Genomic DNA, 18877 nt, shown 5'->3' with positions numbered 1-18877 from the left:
TTCGGGAAAGTAAAAGGGTTATTAGTAATGAACACATAATTCAGTATTCAAAACATTGTTCATAATATTATTGATAACAGGACACTAAAACGCAACCAATTAATGGACATAATGTAATTATATTTTGGGAAGAGTAAAAGTCTGTCGTGTTATATTTAATAATGTTAATTAATAATTGCATACTAAAATGGCTACATTTAATGTACTAATCATATTATTATTGGGGGTAGTGAAAAATATTATTTTTTAACATTAATATCAACTATTGAACGATAAATATGAAGGGTTACAGGAAGAGTAAAAGATTGTCAATTAATATACAAAATTATTATTAATTAATAAAAACATATAGAGGTGTTATGGGAAGCGGAAAAGGGTTGCAATTATTATACGTTATACATTGTACAATAAAAATCACCATCACAATAACATGAGTACTTAAGAAAGTTTAATGAATATTAATTACAATTGTGCAAATATTATTTGTTGGGATACTAGGCATTCAATTATTATACAATATTCAAGTAGATATAAGAAGCGGATTCCAATACGTGCTAACTGCTATGGCAATTACATTAACTACTCATTATGTATTGTGTATAACGCATCCAATCATTATCATTGGTGTCGCAACCTACCCTTCAGCGGGAGGGCGACTCGGGGCTCACGGGTGTGTCTTCCAAGAAAGGAAAATACGCGGAGTTGTCACCAACGTTTATTCGAGAAAAACGTTGGAAAAACTGGAAAGGTGTGGTCTACGAACTTAAAGTGTGAAAGGTTCAAGAGTTGTTTTTATGCATGGGGAAGGTATTAGCACCCCACGCGTCCGTCACAAGGGACGACAACCTTTAACCAAGTGTGCAATATCATGTCTTCGATTTGTTTTATTTTCCCTTTTTTACGTTTTTATGTCTTTTTATGCCTTTTGTATTTTTTTATCTTTTTGTGGTCGACAATGGTGTTTCCCTCGCTCCTACGTATCCCCAATTACGATGAGGAAATCAGACCTACGTAGTTATTTTAGAACTAAACGTTGGTTAAGTTGTTTTGATCTTTTTCCGCAAGATCGATTTTAACCGAACAAAAGTCGTTTAAAGCATTGGACCATTTAACGATCTTTTGATTTTTGGAAAGGAGAGAAAAGTTAAGGCGTTGGACCATTAACGATCTCTTGGTTTTGAAAGGAGAAAAACGTTAAGACATTGGACCATTAACGATCTCTTGGTTTTTGAAAGGAGAGAAACGTTAAGGCATTGGACCATTAACGATCTCTTGGGGTGGTCGACAAAAGTGGGGCTTTTGCTCCTACGTATCCTCAATTGCGATGAGGAAATCAGACCTATGTAGTTGTTGCAAAAGCGGTAAAGTTATGTGTTGATTTTATGCTTTTGAACGGTCCATGTTAACTGATAAAAGAAAAGAGGACCGTTTAAGGCATTGGACCTTAAAACGATTTTGAGTGACTTTTGCGGACGAAGCTTGATTTATGAGTTGATTTTAGCCTTAGTTTCACTTTGGTTATTAGTCAATTCATTCAAGGAAACTTCCAAAGAAAAACGTCCGATTAATTTTTTTGATTATTTTATTCAAAGATATTTTGATTATTCTATTATTATTTTTCAAGATATTTTGATTATTTTATTATTATTTTGCCTTTTTTTGGTTTAACCGTGGTTACAGCATGAACGATCGATAAGATTTTGTTTTAACAGTGATTAAACGAGATTACAACACAAATGATCGGTTGAAATTCATTTTATCATTTATTAGGTGAGAAAATGACTTAAATAAATGGTAAAAAGCTCGTTAAAGCGGAAGAAAAGAAAACTAAAAGTAAGTGAAATTAAAGTGAAAGTACACAAAACAAGTAGGGACCACTAAGAGTGCATAGAATGAATTAAAAGATTCAATTTCGGGAACTTACCGGTTGAAGACTGAAGAACGACGAAGAACGAACGAAGAACAGTAAAGATCGATGAAGAATTTCCACATAATCGCTTACGGAAGCGTTATGGAAGCACTTCGACTCAATTTTTCTTCACGAAACACATTTTTCACCCAAAACAGCCGAAATGCATAGCCAATGGGTCTCCAATATTTTGAAATAGCCCCCCTCCCCTATTTATAGGGAAAAAGAGAGGTGCTTACTGCCTAGAGGCTTCTTGAGGAAGATTTCTAAGCGCACCCCAATTACTAAGTTCACCCCCCTTTTCGTACTTTATGGAAAAGTTATGGAAGCCTTACGAAAGTGTTTCATATTTGATTTTCATCTTTTTTTCTCTTCCCTTTCACCAATGTTAAGTGAAATATGCTTACCCAAGGTTTTCAAAAATTTTACGGAAGCATTACGGAAGCCACAGAAGCCCCGGAAACCACTTTTCAACAACGTGGAGGAGCTTTCTGCCCAGTTTCTTCCTCCTTAAGCAACCCAATTTCCAAAATGTCCCGGGAGGGCCTAAATTCGAATTTCTATTTAAGCCCCTATCTTGATAAGTTCACCCCCCCATTTTTGTGTTTTTGGCTGTTTTCCACCATGATGAGTGTTAAGCCTTCCAAAGCGATCAACAATGGTCCTCGGATGAAATTAGAGTGTAACAGTTTATTTACGCACACCCCAATTTGCTAAATACACTCCCGTTTCCGTGTTTTTGACCGGTTTCTTCTCAAAACATCTCAGAACTTTACAGATTCCACAACGATGAGTGTTAAACATTTTGAGGTGGCCAAGCGAAAGTCACATGCCAACTAACAATGGTTCCCAGACGAAATTAGGGTATGACAATTGGTAATATACAAATTGCATGTCGTAAATAGAAACTCTTTATTTGTCTCTCCTTCTATGGAATCGATAACCAACAATATTCAAAAAACTCTTAAGTCATCTGGCCCACAATAACACGCAACCCTTACCACACCATGAGTACACAAACATCGACTGCGTCCAATGTTGTAAGTTTGTTCTACTTTTGCTTTTTATATGTTAATGTTCAATATAGTTTCATCATTCATCTTCATGGTTCTCATGCTGTCAGGTATGATATTCATCATAATTTTAGCATACTTCAAACATGTAAGGTTCTTATACTTTTCCATCGTTCGTCTATTGGTTCTTCTATCTATATGTTCGTTATACTTTTGACATTGATTTTCATATTTTTGATTTTGTCTGGAATGACATTCATATTTTTTTTTCATCGTCTTTCAATGTTATGAGTTGCGTCCAATGTTGTAAGTTTGTTCTACTTTTGCTTTTTATATGTTAATGTTCAATATAGTTTCATCATTCATGTTTGTCGTTCTCATGCTATCGGGTATGATATTCATCATAATCTCAACATATTTCAAACATGTAAGTTTCTTATACTTTTCCATCGTTCGTCTTTTGGTTCTTCTATCTATATGTTCTTTATAGAAGCGTTATTAACATTCATGTTTGTATTTCTGCCGACTACCATAAGGAACGTATTGTTGATCTCCTTCCAATGGTGTAACAAGTAATTTGGTATGTGTATGAAAAGGGTATAAATTATGAGTAACTAATTAGGAAAAATTTTGTTATTCAGGGCCCACCTAATTTCTTGGGATGCACAATCATATACCAATTTCAGGCGACATTCCATGTTGATAGGGTAAGTATTTCCCCACCTAATGATTTTATCCATTTCTATAATCCCAAACAAATCATATGTGATGTACTTAATAAGTGATCCAACTTACAATTTTCATATGTTTAAATGTTTAATTGCAGAATTTCATTGAGGTACCTTCATTATATCATAGGCAATGGGCTCCTGATTACCCACCTCATGTGCTGTTGGATTACAATGGGCTCCTTATTTGTTGTGTGTGTTGATGCTTTCTCTCTTTCTTTGCATCCCAATTAGTTCCACTCCCCCAAATTTAGGGTAAATTTTCCTTGAACTATATGCTCTCGTAGAATCTAAACAAGGTATCTGGAGAGAATCATTTAGGTTCAGGGTTCAATTTATTGACAAACTCATTCAGCTCAAAAAGTGTGCAAATGATAGAATTGAAATTTAAGGTAAGCTTTTTGGTCAAAAGGCTTGTGTATGTATAATCATGGCCTTCATCATGTTCTCGTCAATACATTTCATCCTAAAATTCAGAGATTCATGCAAAGATTACAACTCACAGCTAATTGTTCACTCACAGTTTAAGGTCACACTCTCACCGGTTTTGGTTCAAGCTTTTCTTTCACAATCAATCTGTCTACTGACTAACAATTCCAAATGCAAGTTCACATTCTTGTTCTTTCTTTGTCTAACATACACACTTGCTCAAACTCATGATAAGAAACACAGACTTCATCAAAATCATGCACTAAATTCAAAATAAAGACATACAACCATTTTCACAAAATAACTAAAATGCTTCACTACCATACCATTAAAACTAAGTTAAACTGTTCAAGATGCTTCAAGATGATCAAGTAAACTACCCATGCACAAAAACTAACAAAAAGGGAATATTGTACTACAACCATAACCGTAATAATAATAATAATCAAAAAGCACAAAAAGTGATGCAATCCTACCCCGCAAGGGCATTGGATAGAAGACTCCAAGTAGATTAGGCCAGAGATGCAAGAGAAGGCCCTAGGGTTCTCATGAGCCTTAGGGTAGATTTTGGGTCCATTGGCTAAGTATGAGCCCACTTATCTTTGTATATATTATATTAAGGTTTCATTATTTTTGGGCCTTGTATTTAGGGCTTTATAATGTAGGTAGGGTATCCTAGAAATATAGGATTTTTCAGCCCTTGTATTTTAGGGCACCTAGACTAGTTTTTGTATTAGGGGTAGTTTTGTAATTTCACATGCATTAAGTGAATATTTGATGTGTGTGGTTGGAAATAAATTTAATTGAATTGGAAGAAGCCCAATCCAATTAAATTTTAGAGGGAGAGGTGAGCATTTGCTTGCTATACCCTATTGCCACATCATATAGTCAGACTTTGTGCATGACCTTCATGCTTTACATGCCTCATGAAACCTAAGCACACTTAGTGGAGAATCTTGGATTAGTGGGATGAACCATAGCTAAAATTCACTAATCATAATTAGTGAAAATTTGGCTCCACAAATTCAAGTGAAATTTGAATACAAATTCAAATTTCCCTCCAATTTTGTGTGACACTTAGGCTATAAATAGAGGCCATGTGTGTGCATTTTTCAACTTTGATTATTTGAATATTAAACTTCAGATTTTAGAGCTCTTTTAGAGCACAAAATTTTGTGCTCTTCTCTTCCTCTCCCTTCATTCATCTCCTTCTTCCTCCAAGCTCTTATCTATGGCCTCCTATGGTGGTGAGCTTCTTCTAGACTCATCTGCTCCTTGAAGTGGCGTCTCCTCTCTCTCTTCCTTCTCCATTCCGCTGCCATTCATCTTCCAAGAAGAAAAGGAATCCATTGATGAAGAAGATCCTAGGCCTACAAGCTCCAATGGAGCTTACATCATGTGGTATCGGAGCATCTTCATCTAGGGGATGTTCTTTTGCTTCCTCTATCTTTTTGTTCAGTGAATTCTCTTTAATTCCTTGTTCTTCATCTTATTCTCCATGTATATCCTCCATTGTCTTGTGGTTTAGTGCTGTTTAGAGTAGATTAAAAAAAAAATAAACCAATTAAATCTTAGATCTACACTTGTTCTTGCATTTCTATGGTTCAAATTTTGTAGATCTACTCTTGAATCATGTTTTTGTGTTTATTTTAGGTTCTATCATTTTTCATTCAGAATATTCTTGTGCTAAACCTTTAAATCTAAATTTTCTTCCAAAATATTGATTAGAAAAAAAAAACACAAAAATCTAAGTGTAAATCACTTAATCCATGTTGTCTTAGAGTCATGTTTAGTCATAGTAATTGTCACATTATGTTCTAAGTTTGTGTTGAATTTTTATTTTGTTTATTGAATTCTAGATACATTTGTTCATGTATTCTTGTCATTCTTAGCCTATCTTTTGAATTTTGAGTATAATTCATGCATGCTATTTAGTTCATAACATGTTCTAAATCAATTCCTAGAAGTAGTCTTGTTGTTGAACTCTTTTTTTTTTGCTTTTTAAGTTTCCTACTGATGTGTCATCATTTTCTCCTATTTCTTAACCCTTTTTGTCACCATTTTAATTACTGATTAGCCTTAATTGTCAAATTAATTATGCAGTTTTATCATTTGGGCCTATTGGACTAATTTTGTGTTTTTAATTTAATTTCAGGAGAATTATAAGCAATTGGGCTTGAATCCAGAATTGGGCTTGGACTTGAAGAGAACAGACTATTTTATTCTACCAAATCTTATCTTATCTAGATTTTATCTCATCTAGATATTATTTCATCTAGATTTTATCTTATCATATCTAGATTTTATCTAATCTAGATATTATTTCATCTTGATCTTATCTTATCTTATCTAGATTTTATTTTATCAAATATTATCTTATCTTGTCTAGATTTTATTTTTGGGCTTGGACTTAAAACAAATTTGTAAGCTTTGGGGCTGAGAATATATAACAACACCAAGGCTCTAGTTTTGGGCTCTCTCTCTCTCTCTCTCTCTCCTTTTTCATTTTTAGTTTTAGGCTTCTCTTCTACTTTTAGACACTTTTTCATTTTGGAAGAGTAATTATAGTTTTCTTCGTTTTCTACTGATTAATGGAAGGCTATGTCTCCAGCATTGTTTTCTCTTAAGGATCAAACGCAGCTCTCTTTGAGGTTCTATTATTACTATTAAATTCTGATCAGCTTCTCCTTTTCACCAATTATTCTGTATTTGTTGTTATTGATCCATGCATGCTTAGTGCTTGATTAATTGTCTCTGCGCTTAATTTACGTTCATGCTTAATGATCGTTCATGATTAATTGGTGCATGTGTTGCTTAATCACATAATGAATGCCTTATGTTAAATTTCGCTTAGTAATTTAATTTAGGGTTGGATTAAGTGGTTGAACTGGTAAAGGATAATTTCTCGTAACCTAGGATAAGAGACTTGCTTGTGAATCAAGGGGAAACAACATGTTTTAATTCTGATATTTTTTTAATTAAAATTTGCATGCTGTTTAATTTACAAAAACAAACAAACCCCCCCAATTCGTTATTGTTTTATTACTATCTGTTATGAACATTTGGTTGACCATTGCTTGTTGGGAGACGGCCTAAGATCACTTCCTAGATACTGCATTTTTAAATTTCATAATAGCTAGTGATTCGTGTTTTATGTTTAGTTGTTTTACGTTTACTTCTTTTGTTTAGTGTGTTTGTGTCGTGTTAGTGTGGTATTAGTATGTTGTGTTAGTGCGTTGTTCTGTTTTATTTGATGTCCCGTTTTGCAATTTTGTAGTACCCCTTGTTCAGCATTTCCCCTATTTCAGTTTTATGTTTTGCTGTGAATAGTGCTTATCGATGGAATTAGAGACTGATTTTGTGTTACTGTTCACACAACATTACATTAGCGATTGAATTAGCGACGACTATTTACAATTTAATTGGCGATTTTGTTTTGATGGTTAGGGTTGTTATTTTTGGCTGAATTTTTGTATGGTAGGTTCTTTTCATTCATATTTTGTGTGAAAAATACCAGGAACACTTGGTGTGGCTGGATTTGAGAGATTCAAAAAAATTTGAGAACTTGTGTTTAACAAAACTTCAAACGGCCATAAATTTTGCTCCGGGTATTAGAATAACTATTATTATATATGCATTTGGGGTAGAAAAAAATTTCCCATACTGTGGCAATCGGTCGGTTGGGGTCTCCCAAACTCCAAAAATCAACCGTTTACTAAGTTTTTTTTTTTCCAAGTATTATTGTCCTATTTTTCTAAACTTTTCTTAGGTAGTTTTCATAGTTAGACTTTGAATTTTTGTTTGAAATATTTTGTGCTATATTTTCATGATTTTAGGGTGTTGATCACAAAATTTCATCTCATTTGGATATCGTTTGAGTATAGTTGTAGTTTTACCCCCTTGTTAGGTGCTTGTTGAGAGACACATTATTTACTGCATATAGTGCATGACTAGGGGAATCCAAGTGATTTACAACCCTTTGATCCTGAAATAGATAAAACCTTTCATAGATTAGTTAAGCATAGTGTGCATCCTGATCATTCTGTGCATTTTGAGCATTTTGAACATTCTGTTGAGGGTGATTCTGAATATTCTGCTTTTGAGCATTCCACTACTAATTTTTATACTGAGAACATGGCTCAACCTCCACCTCGTGAGAGGACTCTTAGGGAGATGGCTGCACCTGATTTCACTTATGAAAGCTTGTGCATTCAATATCCTGATGAGGGTGTTCCATATGTTCTCAAGACTGGACTAATACATTTGCTGCCCAAGTTTCATGGTCTTGCAGGTGAAGATCCTCATAGGCATCTTAAGGAGTTCCATATTTTTTGTTCCACCATGAAGCCCCCTGACGTCCAAGAAGAACATATCTTTCTAAAGGCTTTTCCTCATTCTCTGGAGGGAGTGGCAAAAGATTGGCTATACTACCTTGCTCCTAGGTCTATTTTCAGTTGGGATGACCTTAAGAGGGTGTTCTTGGAGAAATTCTTCCCTGCATCTAGGACCACTACCATCAAAAAAGACATTTCAGGCATCAGGCAACTTAGTGGAGAAAGCTTGTATGAGTACTGGGAAAGATTCAAGAAATTGTGTGCAAGCTGCCCTCACCACCAGATTTCTGAGCAACTTCATCTTCAATATTTCTATGAGGGACTTAGCAACATGGAGTGGAGTATGATTGATGCTGCCAATGGTGGAGCTCTTGGTGATATGACCCCTGTTGAGGCTAGGAATTTGATTGAGAAGATGGCATCCAACTCCCAACAATTCAGTGCAAGAAATGATGCTATTGTTCTTAGAGGAGTCCATGAGGTGGCCACGGATTCATCTTCATCTATTGAAAATAAAAAGCTTGAAGGAAAACTTGATGCCTTGGTCAACCTAGTAACTCAGCTTGCCATGAATCAGAAATCTACACCTGTTGCAAGAGTCTGTGGTCTATGTTCTTTTGCAGATCACCATTCAGATCTTTGTCCTTCTTTGTAGCAATCTGGAGTCAATGAGCAACCTGAAGCTTATGCTGCAAACATTTATAATAGACCTCCACAGCAGCAAAACCAACAACAAAATACTTATGACCTTTCAAGCAACAGATACAATCCAGGTTGGAGGAATCATCCAAATCTGAGATGGACAAGCCCTCCAGAACAACAACAGTCTATCCCTCATTTTCAGAATGTCGCTGGTCCAAGCAAGCCATATGTTCCTCCTCCAATGCAGCAACAACAACAGCAGCAACAACAACAAAGACAACAAGCAACCGAGGCCCCTCCTCAATCTTCCTTAGAAGAGTTAGTGAGGCAAATGACCATCCAAAATATGCAATTTCAGCAAAAGACAAGAGCCTCCATTCAGAGTCTGACAAATTAGATGGGGCAGATGGCTACTTAGATGAATCAAGCTCAGTCCCAAAATTCTGACAAATTGCCTTCACAAACTGTGCAGAATCCAAAAAATGTGAGTGCCATCACCTTGATGTCTGGCAACCAAATTCAAGTGCCTCCACAAGTAGCAGCACCTGCACCTGAACGTGTCAAGCTTCATTCTACACCTGAAAAAGAGGATGAGATAGTTGCACAAAAGAGAAAGCTTCTTAACAAAAATTTTCATGCAGGTGGACCTTCTTCTAGTAATTCTGACTTACAACAGCCTCCTATCCCTCTTCCATTCCCACCTAGAGCAATTCCAAACAAAAAATGGAAGAAGTAGAAAAGGAGATCTTGGAGACCTTCAAGAAAGTAGAGGTGAACATACCTCTGCTAGATGCCATCAAGCAGATTCCATGATATGCCAAGTTTCTAAAGGAGTTGTGCACCCACAAACGGAAGCTCAAGGGCAATGAAAGGATTAGCATGGGCAGAAATGTGTCAGCATTGATAGGTAAATCTGTTCCTCACATTCCTGAGAAATGTAAGGACACAGGTACTTTCTGTATACCTTGCATTATTGGGAACAATAAATTTGAGAATGCCATGCTAGATCTAGGAGCATCAGTTAGTGTCATGCCTCTGTCCATTTTAAATTCTTTATCTCTTGGACCTTTGCAATCTACAGATGTGGTGATTCATTTGGCAAATAGAAGTGTTGCTTACCCCGTAGGTTTCATAGAGGATGTGCTGGTTCGGGTTGGTGAACTTATTTTTCTTGTTGATTTTTAAGTTCTTAATATGTGTCATACCCTAATTTCGTCCGGGGACCTTTGCTTGATGACATGCAACTTTTGTTTGGTCCTTGTGAGGTGCTTGGCACCCATCATTAGGCAATTTGTGAAATTTCAGGACATGCCGGAAAACAAAAGAAAATATTGATGCACAATCCGTAAGGTTCCGTGACACACCGGAAATCAAATGGAAGCATCGTTGCACAATTAGTAAGGTTCCGTAATATTCCGTAAGTCAAGAAGGGGATGATTATGTAATCCACAAGGTTCTGTAACATTACGGAAAGAAAACAAGTATCGTTACGAAATTCGTAAGTTTCCGTAACTTTACGAAAAAAGAATCACAAAAAAAAGGCAGGGGGTGTACTTAGTAAAAATGGGGGTGCAAATAGCAACCAGGCCCACTTGGGCCCTCCAGAAGATTCCTCCAGAAGGCTGTTGCTTCTGGAGGAAGCAACCCTGCTCGCCTGGGCGAGCTGGGTGGCAAGCTTCTCCCCCAATTTTCTATAAATAGGGGAGAAGTGAAGTGAAAAAGGGTTCAGCCCCTTAGGCACTTCTCTCTCTTTTGAATTTGCTTGGAAAAGTTGTTTCCGTGAAGAAAATCCAAGCCGAGACGCTTCCGAAACGTTTCCGTAACGTTTCTGTGAGGAATTTCGCGAAGGTTTCGACCGTTCTTCGACGTTCTTCATTCGTTCTTCATCGTTCTTCGATCTTCAACGGGTAAGTACCTCGAACCAAGCTTTTTGATTCATTCTATGTACCCGTGGTGGTCCACATTGTGTTTCGTGTATTTTTATTCTCGTTTCATTTACTTTTTATACCCCCTTTTGACGTGCTTAAGCCATTTTATTTAAGTCATTTCTCGCTTAACCTAAAAATAAAATAAATTTCCACCGATCGTTTGAATTGTATTATCCGTTAACTTCGGTTAAAATGAATTCCGACCGTTCGGTCGTGCCGTAACCACATTGGAAATCAAAAAAGAGGTAAAATAATAATATAATAATAAAAAAACGTCTTTTAGTAAAATAAAGCGAAAAATCAATCGGACGTTTTCTCTTTGGGATTTCTCATTCTTAATTGAATTGACTAATAACTAAAGTGAAACTAAGACTAAAATCAATTCGCCTAGTCAAGCTCGTCCATAAAAATAGGTTTTTGAAGTTTATCATTTCAATTTCTTACTAAGTAAAATGGATCATTTTCAAGGTCCAACGCCTTAAAATGATCACCTTTTAAGTAAAAAAGAATCACTTGATAAGAAAGAACTACGTAGGTCTGATTTCCTCATCGCAATTGAGGAATACGTAGGAGCAAAGGGAAACACCCTTGTCGACCACAAAAAGAGAAAAAAATATAAAAAAGGTATAAAGGATATAAAGACATAAAAAGGGAACATAAAAATCAAGGTCATGTTTGCACATTCGATTGAAGGCTGCCGTCCCTTGGGACGGACATGTGGGGTGTTAATACCTTCCCCGTGCGTAAATACAACTCCCAAACCTTTCACTTAAAAGTTCGTAGATCACGTCTTTTCCGGTTTTTCCGACGTTTTCCTCAAATAAACGTTGGTGGCGACTCCGCGCGTATTCCTTTCGTGGAACACGCATCCCACGAGTCACGCGTCGCCCTCCCGCCGAAGCGTAGGTTGCGACAGTTGGCGACTCCACTGGGGACTATTTTTAGAGAGTTAGGCCATTTAATCTTGTGCAAATTTTTGCCATGACTTACTCCTTTGTTGGTTTCCCTTTATTATGTTCTTGTATATATAACTCTTTGATGCTTTTAGTGCATTTTTGTATGCATGAGGTAAATATTTATTCATTTAATGCACACAAACACTAACACTATTTGCACACACGGTGAGTTGAAAAAGGGCCCTATACCCGGGTTCGTGGGAACATAAGGAGTGGAGGTGAATCCGTGATCATGCTAGGTCTCCGACTTGCTTGATTGCAGTGAACCCTCATCTAGAGTTTTTCTCTTTGAAAACATATTGTTGCTAGTAGTCCCTACTGCTGCAGTATGTTCTTCGAAGGGGATGATACCTCTAGAAACCATCAAGAGAGATATGACTACCTTGGGGGTTATCACTAAAAGCCTAGTTAGCTCTCTCCCTTATAGGTCCCTTAAATAGGGGCACGGAGCAAACACGCTGCGTGCCATTTTTCACACTGCCATGCATAAGTATCATATACCCTTTTGCTTATATTTGTTTGTGAATATTGTCGTACTATGTACATCCCCGTGTTGTGCCTTTCGCATATGCATCATGCGTGGGTTTCGTCTTTGATCCCCCTCACTTTAGCAAACCGACGGAGGGTCCGTGTCGCCTTCTTAAAAAACATACGTTGGGTGCCATGCTGCCCAAACGTTGTATCCAAGAAGGAAACAATTTCTCGGGCTCCCGTATTCGTAAATTGCATCTGTGTCATATGCATTTCTTCATGCATTCATCCATTCCACCCATGATAGATGTCGGAGTTTTGATTCGGACTAGATTTTATTTCACTTTAGTAAAACATGGGATCAAGTCAAAAGCCTTCGCTTAAAAAGAGGTTCTATCAAGTCAAAATCAAGAGCTTAGAGGTCACTAGTTTACGAGAGTTGGGGCAATTAATGGGTCAACTTCAACGGCAAGCCTTCCGCAAAGCCTATGGTAAGATTTGGGACCTAGCTAGGGTAGAAGTCTCCATGGAACCGATTGCATCCCTTTCCCAGTATTATGACCAGCCCCTAAGGTGCTTCACATTTGAGGACTTCCAGCTAGTGCCGACTGTGAAAGAGTTTGAAGAAATCCTGGGATGCCCACTGGGAGGAAGGAAGCCATATCTTTTCTCTGGGTTCTATCCCTCCACGACAAGAGTTGCCAAGGTAGTGAAAATCTCAGCACAAGAGTTGGACCGTGTAAAGCAAAACAGAAATGGAGTAGTCGGAGTACCAAGGAAGTGTTTGGAGGAAAGGGCAAAGGCCTTGGCAAAATCAAGGCGAATGGGCTTCTTTTATTGACATCTTGGCGCTTTTGATCTTTGGAGGTGTCCTCTTTCCAAATATGGAAGGGTTAGTGGACCTAGCAGCGATTGACGCTTTCCTCGCCTTTCATCATGGCAAGGAAAGCCCGGTCGTCGCCATTTTGGCCATGCATGACACGTTCGACTAGAGATGTGAAAAGAGCGGCGCAAGAATTGTTTGTTGTACACCGGCTCTCTATGTGTGGCTGGTTTCGCACCTTTTTCTCCAAGAAGGTAGGCCCGTCTATCCGCTACAAGGTCACCGCTTGTGCGTCGAAAAAAGAAAGACGAATTGGGACCAACTCTTGGCTAGCATAGAGGGGCGTCTGTTAATTGGTTCCCTCACTAGAAGGAAGGAAGAATCAAGATTCTATCTTCATGCGAAGGATTTCCAAATGTTCCCTTAATGGGAACAAGGGGTTGTATAAATTATAATCTTGTCCTCGCCATAAGACAGCTTGGCTACCCCATGAGAGGAGCGCCATTAGACGAAAGCATCACGCCTTTCATTACACGGGGTTTCAGTGACCCCAATGCAAAGGTACTCCAAGGAGTTCGTAAGGCATGTGATGCGGTGTGAAGAAAAGACAGAGAGCTTAGGGGAAGCAGTAATGGGATCATCGGCGGCTATCATAAGTGGCTGAGAGTCCGGACACAAGGATTGGATTGGCTCCCAAATCTAAAGACTGTGAGAGACGATGAGGTTAAAGCTTCGGAAGAAAGTGATGAGGTACAAGCCCTAAAGGCAGAGCTTGAAAGAGCCCGGGTAGTCAAAGAGAAGTTCAAGTCCATAGCCATCAAAGTCTGAAGAGAGTATGATGAACTAAGGGACGTCAATATGGCCACCGCTGAAGCCTTGGAACGAGAAACCAAGAAGGCCCGAAAGGAAGAACACGACCAAAACAAAGTTTTGAGGGGCTTTATAGGGCAGCAATAGTGAGCTCAAGCTCCGAAGAGGTGAAAGGAATCATCACGGGTCAAAGGCATGATCTTGAAGGACGAGCTAAAGGCTTGCCTTAGGTCGAAAAGAAATTTGTCCCAACAGTTAAGCGAGACTGAAGGGAATATGTGGGCCACCATCGATGAGTGCAAAGAGAAGCTAAATCTAGCAGCGACTCACGAGCAAAGGCTAGAGGATGAGTACGCCAAGATATCAGCAGAAAGGGAAGCAAGGGAAAGGGTAATTGATTCATTGCACCAAGAGGCAACAATGTGGATGGACCAATTTGCTCTTACTTTGAACAGGAGTCAAGAACTTCCCCGATTGCTAGCCAAGGCCAAAGCAATGGCGGACACCTACTCTGCCCCCGAGGAGATCCACGGACTTCTCAGCTATTGTCAGCATATGATAGACTTAATGAACCATATGATTAGAAACCGCTAGGAAGTTTGTATTGTCGCTCAGATCTTGACTAGTTATAAACTTTCTGAATAAAATGAGTTTATCCCACGTTTTTACTCCAAAAATCAGTGCGAATCAAGTCACTCCCGCATTTTATCTCTAGCATGCATTGTACGTTGGTCTCGTCCTTTGTCACGGGAAGCCGGAAGGTCCATATCACCTTCTTAATTGTACACATGGGGCACTGCGCCCCCAAATGCGCAAGTAAGAAGAGATAATTTTCCGGGCTCTCGTGTCCGTAAAATGCATTCATATCATGCATCGCATAAGCATCTCTTCATAACATCATAATGAACATATCGTTCCTGCATTTGTCCGTTATCATATTCCAGCCTTACATTTTTGCATGAGTCATTGCATCATCATGCATATGCGTTCAACATACTTTTTGTTCTACAAACTGCATACCTTTTGTTTTCATGTTTGCTCATGCATGAGCCTTGCATTTTCCTCTACAAAACAAAAACAAAAAAAAGGGAAGTACAAAAATTCACGCTGCATTCTTAGTTGCATATATTCGGTACCATGAGCCAACCATGTTGGGATCATAAACCCATTTCACTTAAAAACAAAATGATTGAACATGGTACCTAATGCATGTTTAACTAAGAAAGGATGTTTCTTCGGGCATCTCAATCTCATAATTACATTTTCCATGCATAGCGTGCGTATTCTCGAGTCTTTCATCCCTATGAAATGTTGTTGAAGTATTGGCGATCAAAATTGCCATTCCCTGGGATATGGGGTTGAACCAAGCTCTCGCTTTTACGAAAAGGTTCATCGAGTCAAGTTGAAGCATGGAAGTGACCATCTTGCAAAAATTGGGGCAAAAGATGGATCGTGTTACATCATTGCTTCGTCTACTGCCAAACACGTTTAGGATTGTTGATATCCTTGTTACTTCCAGCTTCACCTTGACAAAGATGTCATGGACCATGTTGAAAATTTAAATTGATTCAACCCCATGTCCTGCGTAAAAATTCGCAATACTTCAACTATGCATCATTCGCATACATCCATACTTTTCATTGGTTGCATTGCTCATTACATTCTTTCCTTGAAAAAAAAGAGAACTTAATCATTGTTATAAAAAAGAAAAAAAAACATGCTTTACGGTGCCCTCACCGAACTTGTGCTAGAGCTAGAGTAATGGGTGAAGTAGAGGAGATACAAGAGAAGATGAAGGCCGACATGGAGGCCATTAAAGAGAAAATGGCCACAATGATGGAGGCCATGATGAGTGTGAAGAAGATAATGGAAGCCAATGCGGTTGTAATTGCCGCTACCAGCGTTGTTGCTAAGGTGAACCCGACATCCCCATCCGGCATCAACCAAATGAATCATCCAACCTCAGATATGGTAGGCAAAGATTTGGGAAGTACGGGCGGCCCCCATAATGTGCAAATTCAAAACGAGCACGCCTTCCCGCCATATGGCTTGCCTCTCAACTATACGCCACCCAATGTGGCGTACACTCCCAATGAAATCTCAATAACTCCACTCCCATACTCATTAAGAGCCAACAACCTCAATCTGATCATGCACATGTCTCTCATGGAGGAGACACATGAAATTCCCCACCACAATCTAGCTGACTTCGAGCCTTGGCTCGGATATGCCACTGAAGGGCAAGCAGTTGGTGGTATACCCCTGCAAAACACTTTGGAGGGCCCTCATTTTCGCCCACAACCACAACCCTCACGTTCCACAGTGGTTAAAAACCCTCATGACTATGGCAGAAATGGGAAAGTTGGATCATCTAGAGGAAAGGCTCAGGGCCATTGAAGGAGGTGAAGATTATGCCTTTGCTAACCTAAAGGAGTTGTTCCTAGAACCCAATATCATCACCCCTCCCAAGTTCAAGGTGCTGGACTTTGACAAGTACAAGGGGACTACTTGCCCCAAGAACCATCTAAAGATGTATTATCGGAAGATGGGGGCATGTGCAAAAGATAAGGAATTACTGATACATTCCTTCCAAGAAAGTCTTACTGGGTAGCTGTTACCTGGTACACTAACTTGGAACCTTCCCGAGTCCATTCTTGGAAGGACCTAGTGGTTGCCTTCGTTAGGCAGTGTCAGTATAATGTCTTTGGATAGGATGCAACTACAGAACATGTGCAAAAAGGGGGCACAAATCTTTCAAAGAATACGCCCAAAGGTGGAGAACCTGGCAGCTCAAAGTGGCACCTCAATGACGAAAAAACGATGACAATGATAGTAGACACATTACCAGTATTCTACTATGGAAAATGGTGGGCTACGCACCTTCAAAGCTTTGAGGATTTGGTCTTTGCCAGTGAAAGGATCGATGTGGGTCTAAAAAAGGCAAATTTAGTCATCCTGCTTGGACGAATGAGAAAACTGGGGCAAATGAAGAGGGTGAGAAAGAGGGAGAAACCCATGCTGTGACTGCCATTCCTATACGGCCAAGTTTCCCACCAACCCAACAATGTCATTACTCAGCCAATAACAAACCTCCTCCTTACCCACCGCCCAGTTATCCACAAAGGCCATCCCTAAATCAACCACAAAGCCTGTCCACCGCACTTCCAATGACGAAGACCACCTTTAGCACAAACCAAAAAACACCAACAAAAAGGAATTTTGCAGCAAAAAGCCTGTAGGGTTCACCCCAAATTCCGTTGTCATATGCTAAACTTGATCCCATATCCACTCAATAATTCAATGGTAGCCATAACCCCAACCAAGGTTCCTCAACCTCCATTTTTCTGAGGATACGACTCGAACGCAACGTGTGCTTATCATGGAGGAGCCCCGGGGCATTCCATTGAGCATTGTATGACCCCGAAGCATAAAGTGTGAAGTCTAATTGATACGGGCTGGCTGAAATTTGAGGAGAATCGCTTGTTGAATCCTAACATTGACAAGCAACACCATACATGGGGCAATTCTGGAAGCTGTTGTTATGACTCATCAGGATTTTCAAGTTTATGCCATAAACCACAGTTACAATGCTAAATGATATGGATAAAATGGACATCCTCTCACGAACACATCTTTGCTTATTCAACTTCCACCGGAATGTGAGTGTAAGCCATTGGTCTGTTTGCTCAAGCAACCTGCGCTCCTGAGTGTTGACTTCCAAGACCGTTCAATCAGAGATTACTCATCTTGCACGTTGGTGGGGGTGTCGTAAAACAACGAGTAAAGTTCAAAACAAATAAGTTTCAAAATAAATTAAAATAAAAAAAGTGTTCAAAAATAAAAAGAAGCATTTGATTGACTGTGTTTTCAAGACATTCATGTGACCTCATTTTATCATTCCGGAAAGTTTGTCTTTTAGAGAGAAGAGAGTTATCAAGAATAGGATGTTGGACAAATGGCCTCAGAAAAAAAAAAGGGGGTTGAATTAAGATACGAAGACTATTCCCCAATAAAACTTTCACTCTCTCTTTTCGGATTAACAATACACACAGGGACAACCCTTCCCTTGTGTTCAAGAATCCCCTACAACAAGAGACCCACGGTCTCTTAATCCTTTTTCAGAAATAAGAAGAAGAGAAGAAGAAATCTCTCTTAAAAGAGATAGATTGTAAAATGAAGATCAATCAAAATTCCTTATTGAATATGCAAGTTGTTGACCAAGGAATCTTTTTGAGAGGATAAAACATTTCAGTTAAAAAAAAAACTCTTAATCTTTTGAAAGGATAAAATTTTTGGGAAATGAAAACTCCCTTTAAATTCGTGTTTCCAAGTCACCTTTGATGGCCATTCATAAAAAATTTGAATAGGTGTGACTCTTGGCAATTATTTTCTGAAAATCCCCTCTGGTAATCAATTACACATTATAAATTTTGAATTCAAATTTCTAGTGACTGTAATAAACATTTTCAGCTGTTGGTAATTGATTACCAGAGAGTAAATCTCAATTTGAAATGATTTAGATAGAATTCTTTGGCCAAACCTTTTGCTTTTTCAATTTGGAAACTTCTTCCTAAGATTCTAGAGATCAACTTGATCATATATCTTGATTTTCTTGGATTCTTGGATTCTTGTCTTGAATAAAACTTAGAAGCACTTGATCCTTTGGCATCATCAAAGCATCAAAACATCTTGCTTCTACATAGGAGTCACTTGACTTAATCCATCAACTGAAAAAATCCTTTGACTATTTCTCGTCCTTGAAAAAATTCTTTTTGCAAAAATCAACTGCTTCTTTCATTCTCCCTTGCTACAAGGTTGTGAAAACAAAACAACG

At 38.5% G+C, this 18877-nt stretch overlaps 1 non-coding gene across 1 annotated transcript; it reads right to left on the bottom strand.

The window, feature by feature from the left end:
• Nucleotides 1-8591: 8591 nt before the first annotated feature.
• On the bottom strand, nucleotides 8592-8698 carry LOC112998286 (small nucleolar RNA R71). The gene has a single exon (XR_003263322.1). It is a non-coding gene; the product is annotated as a small nucleolar RNA R71 (small nucleolar RNA).
• Between the last annotated feature and the right edge of the window lie 10179 nt (nucleotides 8699-18877).

The sequence above is a fragment of the Glycine max genome, chromosome 10, assembly GCF_000004515.6.
Source record: "Glycine max cultivar Williams 82 chromosome 10, Glycine_max_v4.0, whole genome shotgun sequence".
Taxonomy (NCBI): Eukaryota; Viridiplantae; Streptophyta; class Magnoliopsida; order Fabales; family Fabaceae; genus Glycine; species Glycine max.
Note: the sequence above shows the minus strand (reverse complement) of the source record. Positions and strands in the feature narration are given on the sequence as shown.